The following is a 17,555-nucleotide window of genomic DNA, read 5'->3' as shown; positions in this document are numbered from 1 at the left end:
GGTGGTCGTGGTGGTGGTGGTTGTGGTGGTGGTAGTGGTTGTGATGGTGATGGTTGTGGTGGTGGTGGTGGTCATGGTAGTGATGGTGGTGGTAGTGGTGGTGGTTGTGGTGGTGGTGGTCGTGGTGGTGATGGTCGTGGTGGTAGTGATGGTGGTTGTGGTGGTGGTGATGGTTGTGGTGGTGTGGTGGTTGTGGTGGTAGTAGTTGTGATGGTGGTGGTTGTGATGGTGGCGGTTGTGATGGTGGTGAATGTGATGGTTGTGATGGTGGTGGTTGTGATGGTGTTGATGGTGTTGGTTTTGATGGTGGTGATGGTTGTGTTGATGGTGTTGATGGTTGTGGTGGTGATGGTGGTGAGAGCGGTGGTGCAGCGGTTAGCGCTACGCTGCGCTACGAACCTGGCGACCCGGGTTCGATCCCCGCTCACGGCCAACACCGCCAGTGACGATTATCTAAACCGGTCCTGGGCCTCCCCTAGGTCAACTCAGCCTCAAATCAGTTCCCTGGTGTAGCGGTGTAGCGTAGTAAAGATCGCTAGCGCTGGGGGAGACAAAGGCGGCCGGGCGTGGTGCTGGTAGCCACCCACCCCCTCGCGTGCCACAGTGCCGGTAGCCTTCACAGGCGCTTCTCGCTAACAGCGCTTGCCCCTACAGTCTGTTACAGGCAGACACCGGGGGTCTTTGTATTTTCATGGTGATGGTTGGTGGTTGATGATGACGGGTTGGTGGTTGTGGTGAAGGTGGTGCTGTCTGTGCTGATGATGCTGTTGCTACTGCTGCTACTGTTGTTGCTACTGCTGATGCAGCTGCTGCTGCTACTGCTCCTGTGGCTACTGTTGATGCTGCTGCTGCTGATGCAGCTGCTGTTGCTACTGTTGATGCTGCTGCTGCTACTGATGCTGCTGTTGCTACTGTTGATGCTGCTGCTGCTACTGCTCCTGTGGCTACTGTTGATGCTGCTGCTGCTGATGCAGCTGCTGTTGCTACTGTTGATGCTGCTGCTGCTACTGATGCTGCTGTTGCTACTGTTGATGCTGCTGCTGCTGATGCTTCTGCTGTTGCTACTGCTGCTGTTGCTACTGTTGATGCTACTGCTGCTGATGCTACTGTTGATGCTGCTGCTACTGATGCTGCTGTTGATGCTGCTGCTGCTGATGCTTCTGCTGTTGCTACTGCTGCTGTTGCTACTGTTGATGCTACTGCTGCTGATGCTACTGTTGATGCTGCTGCTGCTGCTGATGATGCTTCTACTGTTGCTACTGTTGATGCTACTGCTGCTGTTGCTACTGTTGATGCTACTGCTGCTGATGCAGCTGCTGTTGCTACTGCTACTGTTGCTACTGTTGATGCTGCTGTTGCTACTGCTGTTGCTACTGCTGCTGTGGCTACTGTTGATGCAGCTGATGCTGATGCTTCTGCGGCTGCTACTGCTACTGTTGTTGCTACTGCTGATGCAGGTGCTGCTGCTACTGCTGCTGTTGCTATTGTTGATGCTGCTGATGCAGCTGATGTTGCTACTGCTGCTGTGACTACTGTTTATGCTACTGCTGCTGATGCAGCTGCTGTTGCTACTGTTGATGCTGCTGCTGCTGATGCTTCTGCTGTTGCTACTGCTGCTGTGGCTACTGTTAATGCTACTGCTGCTGATGCTACTGTTGATGCTGCTGCTACTGTTGCTGTTGCTACTGTTGATGCTGCTGCTGCTGATGCTTCTGCTGTTGCTACTGCTGCTGTTGCTACTGTTGATGCTACTGCTGCTGTTGCTACTGTTGATGCTACTGCTGCTGATGCTACTGTTGATGCTGCTGCTGCTGCTGATGCTTCTGCTGTTGCTACTGTTGATGCTACTGCTGCTGATGCTACTGTTGATGCTGCTGCTGCTGATGCTTCTGCTGTTGCTACTGTTGATGCTACTGCTGCTGATGCTACTGTTGATGCTGCTGCTGCTGATGCTTCTGCTACTGTTGATGCTACTGCTGTTGCTACTGCTACTGTTGCTACTGCTGTTGCTGCTGCTGTTGCTACTGTTGCTGATGCTGCTGCTCTTGCTACTGCTGCTGATGCTTCTGCTCTTGCTACTGCTGATGCTACTGCTCTTGCTACTGCTGCTGATGCTGCTCTTGCTACTGCTGCTGATGATGCTGCTGTTGATTCTGCTGCGCTTGCATCTGTTACTATTGCTGGAGCTGCTGCTGTTGCTGCTTCTGCTGCTGTCTGTTACTACTGCTGTTGTAGCTACTGCAGATGGTACTGCTATTGCTGATGATGCTGCTTCTCCTGCTTTTGCTGATGATGCTGGTGCTGTTACTGTTGCTGCTGTTGATGATGCTGATTCTACTGTTGCTACTGTTGCTGTTAATGCTGATGATGCTGTTGATACTGCTGTTGCTGATGATGCTGATGGTGTTGCTGCTATTGCTAAAACTGCTATTGCTGATGATGCTACTGCTGATGAAACTGCTGATGAAGCTACTTCTGATGATGCTACTTCTGATGATGCTACTGCTGATGTTGCTACTGCTGATGATCCTACTGCTGATGATGCTACTGCTGATGATGCTACTGCTGATGATGCTACTTCTGATGATGCTACTGCTGATGATGCTACTGCTGATGATGCTACTTCTGATGATGCTACTGCGGATGATGCTACTGCTGATGTTGCTACTGCTGATGATGCTACTGCTGATGATGCTGCTGCTGCTGATGTTGCTACTGCTGATGATGCTGCTGCTGATGTTGCTACTGCTGATGATGCTGCTGATGATGATGCTACTGCTGATGATGATGCTGCTGATGTTGCTACTGCTGATGATACTGCTGATGATGATGCTACTGCTGATGATGCTACTGCTGATGATGAATCTGCTGATGATGATGCTACTGCTGACGATGAATCTGCTGATGTTGCTACTGCTGTTGATGCTGCTGTTGATGATGCTACTGCCGCTGTTACTACTGATGATGTTGCTACTGCTGATGATACTATTTCTGATCATGCTACTGCTGATGATGCTACTGCTGCTGTTACTACTGCTGATGTTGCTACTGCTGATGATACTGCTGCTGATGATGCTACTGCTGATGATGCTACTGCTGATGATGAATCTGCTGATGATGCTACTGCTGATGATGAATCTGCTGATGTTGCTACTGCTGATGATGCTGCTGTTGATGATGATACTGCCGCTGTTACTACTGATGATGTTGCTACTGCTGATGATACTACTTCTAATGATGCTACTGCTGCTGTTACTACTGCTGATGTTGCTACTGCTGATGATACTGCTGATGATGATGCTACTGCTGATGATGCTACTGCTGATGATGAATCTGCTGATGATGATGCTACTGCTGATTATGAATCTGCTGATGTTGCTACTGCTGATGATGCTGCTGTTGATGATGCTACTGCTGCTGTTACTACTGCTGATGTTGCTACTGCTGATGATGCTACTGCTGCTGTTGCTACTGCTGCTATTGCTTCTGCTGATGATGCTACTGCTGATGATGTTGTTGCTACTGCCGATACTGTTGTTGCTACTGCTGCTGCTATTGTGGGTGCCAATATTGCTGTTGCCACTGCTGCTGTTGCTACTGCCGCTGTTGCTACTGCCGCTGTTGCTACTGCCGCTGTTGCTACTGCCGCTGTTGCTACTGCCGCTGTTGCTACTGCCGCTGTTGCTACTCGTTTTGCTGCTGCTGGTGCCGATGATGTTTCCGCTGCCGCTGATGATGCTGATGCTGACGATGCTGACGATGCTGTCCCCAGCAGCAGCAACAGCAGCAGCAGCAGCAGCAACTCTTACACCCCACCAAAGGCACCCGTCCGCCTTAGTTCCAGGCATTGCGACGAGATCCACCGAGTGACCTCTGCGCTACAGGCGGACGGGCGGACGACGGACGGATCGGCTCGGCATGTGGTCCCAGCACGGGGCTTCAGATGACGGAATCGCAGCGGGAGCTGTCTCCATCGAGGGCGCGATCGGTCCTGAGCAAGAGGTGGAGGAGGTGGAGGAGGTGGAGGAGGTGGAGGAGGAGGAGGAGGAGGAGAAAGGGGAGGAGAGGAATGCGGATGTAAGGTGAGGTTTGAAACTCGGCGTAGGCCACGTTCGGTCTCGAGGTGTCGCTTGGTCAGCCGGCGAGACTCCCATTGAGATGAGCGCCTCTGTTACAACGTTACAGAGAGAACCACGGAGTTACACGGAGATACACAGAGTTACATAGAGATACACAGAGATACATAGAGATACACAGAGTAACATGGAGATACACAGAGTTACATAGAGATACACAGAGTTAAATAGAGATACACAGAGATACACGGAGATACACAGAGATACACAGAGACACACAGAGTTACATAGAGATCCACAGAGTTACATAGAGATACATAGAGATACACAGAGATACACAGAGATACATAGAGATACACAGAGATACATAGAGATACACAGAGTTACATAGAGATACATAGAGTTACATAGAGATACACAGAGTTACATAGAGACACACATAGCTACATAGAGATACACAGAGCTACATAGAGATACACCGAGCTACATAGAGGCACAGAGTTACATAGAGATACACAGAGATACATGGAGATACATAGAGCTAAATAGAGATACACAGAGATACATAGAGATACATAGAGACACACAGAGATACACAGAGATACATAGAAATACATAGAGACACACAGAGATACACAGAGATACATAGAGATACACAGAGATACACAGAGATACACAGAGATACATAGAGATACACAGATATACATAGAGATACACAGAGATACATAGAGATACACAGAGATACATAGAGATACACAGAGTTGCATAGAGATACACAGAGTTACATAGAGATACACAGAGATACATGGAGATACACAGAGATACACAGAGATACATAGAGATACACAGAGTTACATAGAGATACACAGAGTTACATAGAGACACACGGAGATACACAGAGATACATGGAGATACACAGAGATACACAGAGATACACAGAGATACATAGAGATACACAGAGATACATAGAGATACACAGAGCTACATAGAGATACACAGAGATACACAGAGTTACATAGAGACACACGGAGACACACAGAGATACATGGAGATACACAGCGATACATAGAGATACACAGATACATAGAGATACACAGAGATACACAGAGATACATAGAGATACACAGAGATACATAGAGATACACAGGGTTACATAGAGACACACAGAGTTACATAGATATACAGAGAGATACATGGAGATACATAGAGATCCACAGAGTTACATAGAGATACAAAGAGATACGTAGAGATACACAGAGATACATAGAGTTACATAGAGATACACAGAGTTACAGAGAGATACACAGAGTTACATAGAGATACACAGAGTTACATAGAGACCCACAGCGTTACATAGAGATACACATAATTACATAGAGATACATAGAGATACACAGAGATACATAGAGTTACATAGAGATACACAGAGTTACAGAGAGATACACAGAGTTACATAGAGATACACAGAGTTACATAGAGATACACAGAGTTACATAGAGATACACATAATTACAGAGAGATACATAGAGATACACAGAGATACATAGAGACACACATAGATACATAGAGATACACAGATATACATAGAGATACATAGAGATACACAGAGATACATAGAGATACATAGAAATACACAGAGATACACAGAGTTACATGGAGATACATGGAGATACACAGAGCTACATAGAGATACACAGAGCTGCATAGAGATACACAGAGTTACATAGAGATACATAGAGATGCACAGAGATACACGGAGATACACAGAGATACATAGAGATACACAGAGCTACATAGAGATACAGAGTTACATAGAGATACACAGAGTTACATAGAGATACACAGAGATACATAGAGACCCACAGGGTTACATAGAGATACACAGGGCTACATAGAGATACATAGAGACACACAGAGTTACATAGAGATACACAGAGATCCACAGAGCTACATAGAGATACACAGAGTTACATAGAGACACACAGAGAGATACATAGAGATCCACAGAGCTACATAGAGATACACAGAGTTACATAGAAATACACAGAGATATATAGAGATACATAGAGATACATAGAGATACACAGGGCTGCATAGAGATACACAGAGATACATAGAGACCCACAGAGATACATAGAGATCTACAGAGATACATAGAGATACACAGAGTTACATAGAGATACACAGAGTTACATAGAGATACACAGAGCTACATAGAGATCCACAGAGCTGCATAGAGATACACAGAGATACATAGAGACCCACAGAGATACATAGAGATCTACAGAGATACATAGAGATACACAGAGTTACATAGAGATACACAGTTACATAGAGACACACAGAGCTACATAGAGATACACGGACATACATAGAGATACACAGAGCTACATAGAGATACAAAGAGATACATATAGACACACAGAGATACATAGAGATACACATAGTTAAATAGAGATCCACAGAGTCACACAGTGACCCACAGAGTCACACAGTGACCCACAGAGTCACGCACAGTGACCCACGGACTCACACAGAGACCCACAGAGTCACACAGTGACCCACAGACTCACACAGAGACCCATAGACTCACACAGTGACCCACAGACTCACAGTGACCCACAGACTCACACACAATGACTCACAGACTCATCACACAGTGACCCACAGAGTCACACAGTGACCCACAGACTCACACAGTGACCCACAGACTCACACAGTGACCCACAGACTCATCACACAGTAACCCACAGACTCACACAGTGACACACAGACTCATCACACAGTGACCCACAGACTCACACAGAGACCCACAGACTCACACACAGTGACCCACAGAGTCACACAGTGACCCACAGACTCACACACAGTGACCCACAGACTCACACAGTGACCCACAGACTCATCACACAGTGACCCACAGATTCACACGGTGACACACAGACTCGCACACAGTGACCCACAGAGTCACACAGTGACCCACAGAGTCACACAGTGACACACAGAGTCACACACAGTGACCCACAGACTCACACAGTGACCCACAGACTCACACAGTGACCCACAGACTCACACAGTGACCCACAGACTCACACACAGTGACCCACAGACTCACACAGTGACACACAGAGTCACACAGTGACCCACAGACTCACACAGTGACCCACAGAGTCACACAGTGACCCACAGACACACACAGAGACCCACAGACTCACACAGTGACCCACAGACTCACACAGAGACCCACAGAGTCACACAGTGACACACAGAGTCACACAGTGACCCACAGACTCACACAGAGACCCACAGAGTCACACAGTGACCCACAGACTCACACAGTGACCCACAGACTCACACAGAGACACACAGAGTCACACAGAGACCCACAGAGTCACACTGTGACCCACAGAGTCACACTGTGACCCACAGAGTCACACTGTGACCCACAGAGTCACACAGAGACCCACAGACTCACACAGAGACCCACAGAGTCACACAGTGACCCACAGACTCACACAGTGACCCACAGACTCACACAGTGACACACAGACTCACACAGTGACCCACAGACTCACACACAGTGACCCACAGACTCACACAGTGACCCACAGACTCACACACAGTAACCCACAGACTCACACAGTGACCCACAGACTCACACAGTGACCCACAGAATCACACAGTGACACACAGAGTCACACAGTGACACACAGACTCATCACACAGTGACCCATAGACTCATCACACAGTGACCCACAGACTCACACAGTGACCCACAGACTCACACAGTGACCCACAGACTCACACACAGTAACCCACAGACTCACACAGTGACCCACAGACACACACAGTGACCCACAGAATCACACACAGTGACCCACAGACTCACACACAGTGACCCACAGAGTCACACAGTGACCCACAGAGTCACACAGAGACCCACAGACTCACACAGTGACCCACAGACTCACACAGTGACCCACAGACTCACACAGTGACCCACAGACTCATCACACAGTGACCCACAGAGTCACACAGTGACCCACAGACACACACAGAGACCCACAGACTCACACAGTGACCCACAGAGTCACACAGTGACCCAGAGACTCATCACACAGTGACCCACAGACTCATCACACAGTGACCCACAGACTCATCACACAGTGACCCACAGACTCATCACACAGTGACCCACAGAGTCACACAGTGACCCACAGAGTCACACAGTGACCCACAGAGTCACACAGTGACCCACAGACTCACACACAGTGACCCACAGAGTCACACACAGTGACCCACAGAGTCACACAGTGACCCACAAAGTCACACAGTGACCCACAGACACACACAGTGACCCACAGACTCACACAGTGACCCACAGACACACACAGTGACCCACAGAGTCACACAGTGACCCACAGACTCACACACAGTGACCCACAGACTCACACACAGTGACCCACAGACTCACACAGTGACCCACAGAGTCACACACAGTGACCCACAGACTCACACAGTGACCCACAGAGTCACACACAGAGACCCACAGAGTCACACACAGTGACCCACAGAGTCACACAGTGACCCACAGAGTCACACAGTGACCCACAGAGTCACACAGTGACCCACAGACTCACACAGTGACCCACAGACTCACACAGTGACCCACAGACTCACACAGTGACCCACAGAGTTAAACAATGACCCACAGAGTCACACAGTGACCCACAGACTCACACAGAGACCCACAGACTCACACAGTGACCCACAGACTCACACAGTGACCCACAGACTCACACACAGTGACCCACAGACTCATCACACAAAGACCCACAGACTGACCACACAGAGACCCACAGACTCACACAGTGACCCACAGACTCATCACACAGTGACCCACAGAGTCACACAGTGACCCACAGACTCACACAGTGACCCACAGACTCACACAGTGACCCACAGAGTCACACGGTGACCCACAGACTCACCCAGTGACCCACAGACTCACACAGAGACCCACAGACTCACACAGTGACCCACAGACTCACACACAGTGACCCACAGACTCACACACAGTGACCCACAGAGTCACACAGAGACCCACAGAGTCACACGGTGACCCACAGACTCACACAGTGACCCACAGACTCACACACAGTGACCCACAGACTCACACAGTGACCCACAGAGCCACACAGTGACCCACAGAGTCAAACAATGACCCACAGAGTCACACAGTGACCCACAGACTCACACAGAGACCCACAGACTCACACAGTGACCCACAGACTCACACAGTGACCCACAGACTCACACACAGTGACCCACAGACTCATCACACACTGTGACCCACAGACTCACACAGTGACCCACAGACTCACACAGTGACCCACAGACTCACACAGAGACCCACAGACTCACACAGTGACCCACAGACTCACACAGTGACCCACAGACTCACACACAGTGACCCACAGACTCATCACACACAGTGACCCACAGACTCATCACACAGTGACCCACAGACTCATCACACAAAGACCCACAGACTGACCACACAGAGACCCACAGACTCACACAGTGACCCACAGACTCACACAGTGACCCACAGACTCACACAGAGACCCACAGACTCACACAGTGACCCACAGACTCATCACACAGTGACCCACAGACTCACACAGTGACCCACAGACTCACCACACAGAGACCCACAGACTCATCACACAGTGAACCACAGACTCACCACACAGAGACCCACAGACTCACCACACAGTGACCCACAGACTCACACACAGTGACCCACAGACTCATCACACAGTGACCCACAGACTCTCACACAGTGACCCACAGACTCATCACACAGTGACCCACAGAGTCACACAGTGACCCACAGACTCACACACAGTGACCCACAGACTCACACAGTGACCCACAGAGTCACACGGTGACCCACAGACTCACACAGTGACCCACAGACTCACACAGAGACCCACAGACTCACACAGTGACCCACAGACTCACACAGTGACCCACAGAGTCAAACAATGACCCACAGAGTCACACAGTGACCCACAGACTCACACAGAGACCCACAGAGTCACACAGTGACCCACAGACTCACACAGTGACCCACAGACTCACACAGTGACACACAGACTCACACAGTGACCCACAGACTCACACAGTGACCCACAGACTCACACAGTGACCCACAGACTCACACAGTGACCCACAGACTCACACACAGTGACCCACAGACACACACAGAGACCCACAGACTCACACAGTGACCCACAGACTCACACACAGTAACCCACAGACTCACACAGTGACCCACAGACACACACAGTGACCCACAGAATCACACACAGTGACCCACAGACTCACACACAGTGACCCACAGAGTCACACAGTGACCCACAGAGTCACACAGTGACCCACAGACTCACACAGTGACCCACAGAGTCACACAGTCACCCACAGACTCATCACACAGTCACCCACAGACTCATCACACAGAGACCCACAGACTCATCACACAGTGACCCACAGAGTCACACAGTGACCCACAGACTCATCACACAGTGACCCACAGACTCACACAGTGACACACAGAGTCACACAGTGACCCACAGACTCACACAGTGACCCACAGAGTCACACAGTGACCCACAGACACACACAGAGACCCACAGACTCACACAGTGACCCACAGACTCACACAGAGACCCACAGAGTCACACAGTGACACACAGAGTCACACAGTGACCCACAGACTCACACAGAGACCCACAGAGTCACACAGTGACCCACAGACTCACACAGTGACCCACAGACTCACACAGAGACACACAGAGTCACACAGAGACCCACAGAGTCACACTGTGACCCACAGAGTCACACTGTGACCCACAGAGTCACACTGTGACCCACAGAGTCACACAGAGACCCACAGACTCACACAGAGACCCACAGAGTCACACAGTGACCCACAGACTCACACAGTGACCCACAGACTCACACAGTGACACACAGACTCACACAGTGACCCACAGACTCACACACAGTGACCCACAGACTCACACAGTGACCCACAGACTCACACACAGTAACCCACAGACTCACACAGTGACCCACAGACTCACACAGTGACCCACAGAATCACACAGTGACACACAGAGTCACACAGTGACACACAGACTCATCACACAGTGACCCATAGACTCATCACACAGTGACCCACAGACTCACACAGTGACCCACAGACTCACACAGTGACCCACAGACTCACACACAGTAACCCACAGACTCACACAGTGACCCACAGACACACACAGTGACCCACAGAATCACACACAGTGACCCACAGACTCACACACAGTGACCCACAGAGTCACACAGTGACCCACAGAGTCACACAGAGACCCACAGACTCACACAGTGACCCACAGACTCACACAGTGACCCACAGACTCACACAGTGACCCACAGACTCATCACACAGTGACCCACAGAGTCACACAGTGACCCACAGACACACACAGAGACCCACAGACTCACACAGTGACCCACAGAGTCACACAGTGACCCAGAGACTCATCACACAGTGACCCACAGACTCATCACACAGTGACCCACAGACTCATCACACAGTGACCCACAGACTCATCACACAGTGACCCACAGAGTCACACAGTGACCCACAGAGTCACACAGTGACCCACAGAGTCACACAGTGACCCACAGACTCACACACAGTGACCCACAGAGTCACACACAGTGACCCACAGAGTCACACAGTGACCCACAAAGTCACACAGTGACCCACAGACACACACAGTGACCCACAGACTCACACAGTGACCCACAGACACACACAGTGACCCACAGAGTCACACAGTGACCCACAGACTCACACACAGTGACCCACAGACTCACACACAGTGACCCACAGACTCACACAGTGACCCACAGAGTCATCACACAGTGACCCACAGAGTCACACACAGTGACCCACAGACTCATCACACAGTGACCCACAGAGTCACACAGTGACCCACAGACTCATCACACAGTGACCCACAGACTCACACAGTGACACACAGAGTCACACAGTGACCCACAGACTCACACAGTGACCCACAGAGTCACACAGTGACCCACAGACACACACAGAGACCCACAGACTCACACAGTGACCCACAGACTCACACAGAGACCCACAGAGTCACACAGTGACACACAGAGTCACACAGTGACCCACAGACTCACACAGAGACCCACAGAGTCACACAGTGACCCACAGACTCACACAGTGACCCACAGACTCACACAGAGACACACAGAGTCACACAGAGACCCACAGAGTCACACTGTGACCCACAGAGTCACACTGTGACCCACAGAGTCACACTGTGACCCACAGAGTCACACAGAGACCCACAGACTCACACAGAGACCCACAGAGTCACACAGTGACCCACAGACTCACACAGTGACCCACAGACTCACACAGTGACACACAGACTCACACAGTGACCCACAGACTCACACACAGTGACCCACAGACTCACACAGTGACCCACAGACTCACACACAGTAACCCACAGACTCACACAGTGACCCACAGACTCACACAGTGACCCACAGAATCACACAGTGACACACAGAGTCACACAGTGACACACAGACTCATCACACAGTGACCCATAGACTCATCACACAGTGACCCACAGACTCACACAGTGACCCACAGACTCACACAGTGACCCACAGACTCACACACAGTAACCCACAGACTCACACAGTGACCCACAGACACACACAGTGACCCACAGAATCACACACAGTGACCCACAGACTCACACACAGTGACCCACAGAGTCACACAGTGACCCACAGAGTCACACAGAGACCCACAGACTCACACAGTGACCCACAGACTCACACAGTGACCCACAGACTCACACAGTGACCCACAGACTCATCACACAGTGACCCACAGAGTCACACAGTGACCCACAGACACACACAGAGACCCATAGACTCACACAGTGACCCACAGAGTCACACAGTGACCCAGAGACTCATCACACAGTGACCCACAGACTCATCACACAGTGACCCACAGACTCATCACACAGTGACCCACAGACTCATCACACAGTGACCCACAGAGTCACACAGTGACCCACAGAGTCACACAGTGACCCACAGAGTCACACAGTGACCCACAGACTCACACACAGTGACCCACAGAGTCACACACAGTGACCCACAGAGTCACACAGTGACCCACAAAGTCACACAGTGACCCACAGACACACACAGTGACCCACAGACTCACACAGTGACCCACAGACACACACAGTGACCCACAGAGTCACACAGTGACCCACAGACTCACACACAGTGACCCACAGACTCACACACAGTGACCCACAGACTCACACAGTGACCCACAGAGTCACACACAGTGACCCACAGACTCACACAGTGACCCACAGAGACACACACAGAGACCCACAGAGTCACACACAGTGACCCACAGAGTCACACAGTGACCCACAGAGTCACACAGTGACCCACAGAGTCACACAGTGACCCACAGACTCACACAGTGACCCACAGACTCACACAGTGACCCACAGACTCACACAGTGACCCACAGAGTCAAACAATGACCCACAGAGTCACACAGTGACCCACAGACTCACACAGAGACCCACAGACTCACACAGTGACCCACAGACTCACACAGTGACCCACAGACTCACACACAGTGACCCACAGACTCATCACACAAAGACCCACAGACTGACCACACAGAGACCCACAGACTCACACAGTGACCCACAGACTCATCACACAGTGACCCACAGAGTCACACAGTGACCCACAGACTCACACAGTGACCCACAGACTCACACAGTGACCCACAGAGTCACACAGTGACCCACAGAGTCAAACAATGACCCACAGAGTCACACAGTGACCCACAGACTCACACAGAGACCCACAGACTCACACAGTGACCCACAGACTCACCCAGTGACCCACAGACTCACACAGAGACCCACAGACTCACACAGTGACCCACAGACTCACACAGTGACCCACAGACTCACACACAGTGACCCACAGAGTCACACAGAGACCCACAGAGTCACACGGTGACCCACAGACTCACACAGTGACCCACAGACTCACACAGTGACCCACAGAGTCAAACAATGACCCACAGAGTCACACAGTGACCCACAGACTCACACAGAGACCCACAGACTCACACAGTGACCCACAGACTCACACAGTGACCCACAGACTCACACAGTGACCCACAGAGTCACACAGTGACCCACAGACTCACACACAGTGACCCACAGACTCATCACACACTGTGACCCACAGACTCACACAGTGACCCACAGACTCACACAGTGACCCACAGACTCACACAGAGACCCACAGACTCACACAGTGACCCACAGACTCACACAGTGACCCACAGACTCACACACAGTGACCCACAGACTCATCACACACAGTGACCCACAGACTCATCACACAGTGACCCACAGACTCATCACACAAAGACCCACAGACTGACCACACAGAGACCCACAGACTCACACAGTGACCCACAGACTCACACAGTGACCCACAGACTCACACAGAGACCCACAGACTCACACAGTGACCCACAGACTCACACAGTGACCCACAGACTCATCACACAGTGACCCACAGACTCACACAGTGACCCACAGACTCACCACACAGAGACCCACAGACTCATCACACAGTGAACCACAGACTCACCACACAGAGACCCACAGACTCACCACACAGTGACCCACAGACTCACACACAGTGACCCACAGACTCATCACACAGTGACCCACAGACTCTCACACAGTGACCCACAGACTCATCACACAGTGACCCACAGAGTCACACAGTGACCCACAGACTCACACACAGTGACCCACAGACTCACACAGTGACCCACAGAGTCACACGGTGACCCACAGACTCACACAGTGACCCACAGACTCACACAGAGACACACAGAGTCACACAGTGACCCACAGACTCACACAGTGACCCACAGACTCACACAGTGACCCACAGAGTCAAACAATGACCCACAGAGTCACACAGTGACCCACAGACTCACACAGAGACCCACAGAGTCACACAGTGACCCACAGACTCACACAGTGACCCACAGACTCACACAGTGACACACAGACTCACACAGTGACCCACAGACTCACACAGTGACCCACAGACTCACACAGTGACCCACAGACTCACACAGTGACCCACAGACTCACACACAGTGACCCACAGACACACACAGAGACCCACAGACTCACACAGTGACCCACAGACTCACACACAGTAACCCACAGACTCACACAGTGACCCACAGACACACACAGTGACCCACAGAATCACACACAGTGACCCACAGACTCACACACAGTGACCCACAGAGTCACACAGTGACCCACAGAGTCACACAGTGACCCACAGACTCACACAGTGACCCACAGAGTCACACAGTCACCCACAGACTCATCACACAGTCACCCACAGACTCATCACACAGAGACCCACAGACTCATCACACAGTGACCCACAGACTCATCACACAGTGACCCACAGACTCATCACACAGTGACCCACAGACTCATCACACAGAGACCCACAGACTCACACAGTGACCCACAGACTCACACAGTGACCCACAGAGTCACACAGAGACCCACAGAGCCACACAGTGACCCACAGACTCATCACACAGAGACCCACAGACTCACACACAGTGACCCACAGACTCATCACACAGAGACCCACAGACTCACACACAGTGACCCACAGACTCACTCACACAGAGACCCACAGACTCACACACAGTGACCCACAGACTCACTCACACAGAGACCCACAGACTCACACACAGAGACCCACAGACTCACACAGTGACCCACAGACTCACACAGTGACCCACAGACTCACACAGTGACCCACAGACTCACACAGTGACCCACAGACTCACACAGAGACCCACAGACTCACACAGTGACCCACAGACTCACACAGTGACCCACAGACTCATCACACAGTGACCCACAGACTCACACAGTGACCCACAGTGACCCACAGACTCACACAGTGACCCACAGACTCACACAGTGACCCACAGACTCACACACAGAGACCCACAGACTCACACAGTGACCCACAGACTCACACAGTGACCCACAGAGTCACACAGTGACCCACAGACTCACACAGTGACCCACAGAGTCACACAGAGACCCACAGAGCCACACAGTGACCCACAGAGTCACACAGTGACCCACAGACTCACACACAGTGACCCATAGACTCATCACACAGAGACCCACAGACTCATCACACAGAGACCCACAGACTCATCACACAGAGACCCACAGAGTCACACACAGTGACCCACAGACTCGCACGCAGAGACCCAAAGAACTAAAGACTAAATTATAAACAAGTTTTATTTTACCAACCTAAGCGCACTGAGCTATGTTCGAAGCAGACTGCCTGTAACGAATGATAGCTCCGCATGGCCGGCTTGCCATCACGTGGACGTTTATGGCAGCAGCTAAATACTGCCAACGCGTTTTATTTTTTAAACGCGGAGGGGAATAGCGGAGAAGCCGGGAGACAAATACACGCAACCACGGGGAGAGAGAGAGGGAGAGAGAAGGAGACACGCTAACTTCAAATATACAGCAGCAGCAGCAACAGGCGTCTGGGTCGGGATCGAAGCCACGACCTTCTGCGTACCAGGCGAGGTAGTTAACATCTCCTAGCCACCGTGATGATGATGAGAGAGAGACTTCAAGTCCAAATATCCAGCAGCAGGCATCAAGGTCGGGATTGAACCCACGACCTCCTGTATACCAGGCGAGGTAGTCAACATCTCCTAGCCACCGTGATGATGATGAGAGAGAGAGACACACAGCAAACTCCAAATATACAGCAGCAGCAGCAGGCATCGTCAGGGTCGGGATCTAACCCACGACCTCCTGCGTACCAGGCGAGGTAGTCAACATCTCCTAGGCACTGTGATGATGATGAGAGAGAGAGACTTAAACTCCAAATATACAGCAGCAGTAGCAGGCATCGTCAGGGTCGGGATCGAACCCACGACCTCCTGCGTACCAGGCGAGGTAGTCAACATCTCCTAGCCACCGTGATGATGATGAGAGAGAGAGAGACTTAAACTCCAAATATACAGCAGGCATCGTCAGGGTCGGGATCGAACCCACGACCTCCTGCGTACCAGGCGAGGTAGTCAACATCTCCTAGCCACCGTGATGATGATGATGAGAGAGAGAGACACGCAAACTCCAAATCTACAGCAGCAGGCATCGTCAGGGTCGGGATCTAACCCACGACCTCCTGCGTACCAGGCGAGGTAGTCAA

This window comes from Petromyzon marinus (assembly GCF_048934315.1).
Source record: "Petromyzon marinus isolate PM22_M1 ecotype Great Lakes invasive population chromosome 68 unlocalized genomic scaffold, UKy_Petmar_22M1.pri1.0 chr68_unloc.1, whole genome shotgun sequence".
Taxonomy (NCBI): Eukaryota; Metazoa; Chordata; class Hyperoartia; order Petromyzontiformes; family Petromyzontidae; genus Petromyzon; species Petromyzon marinus.
Note: the sequence above shows the minus strand (reverse complement) of the source record.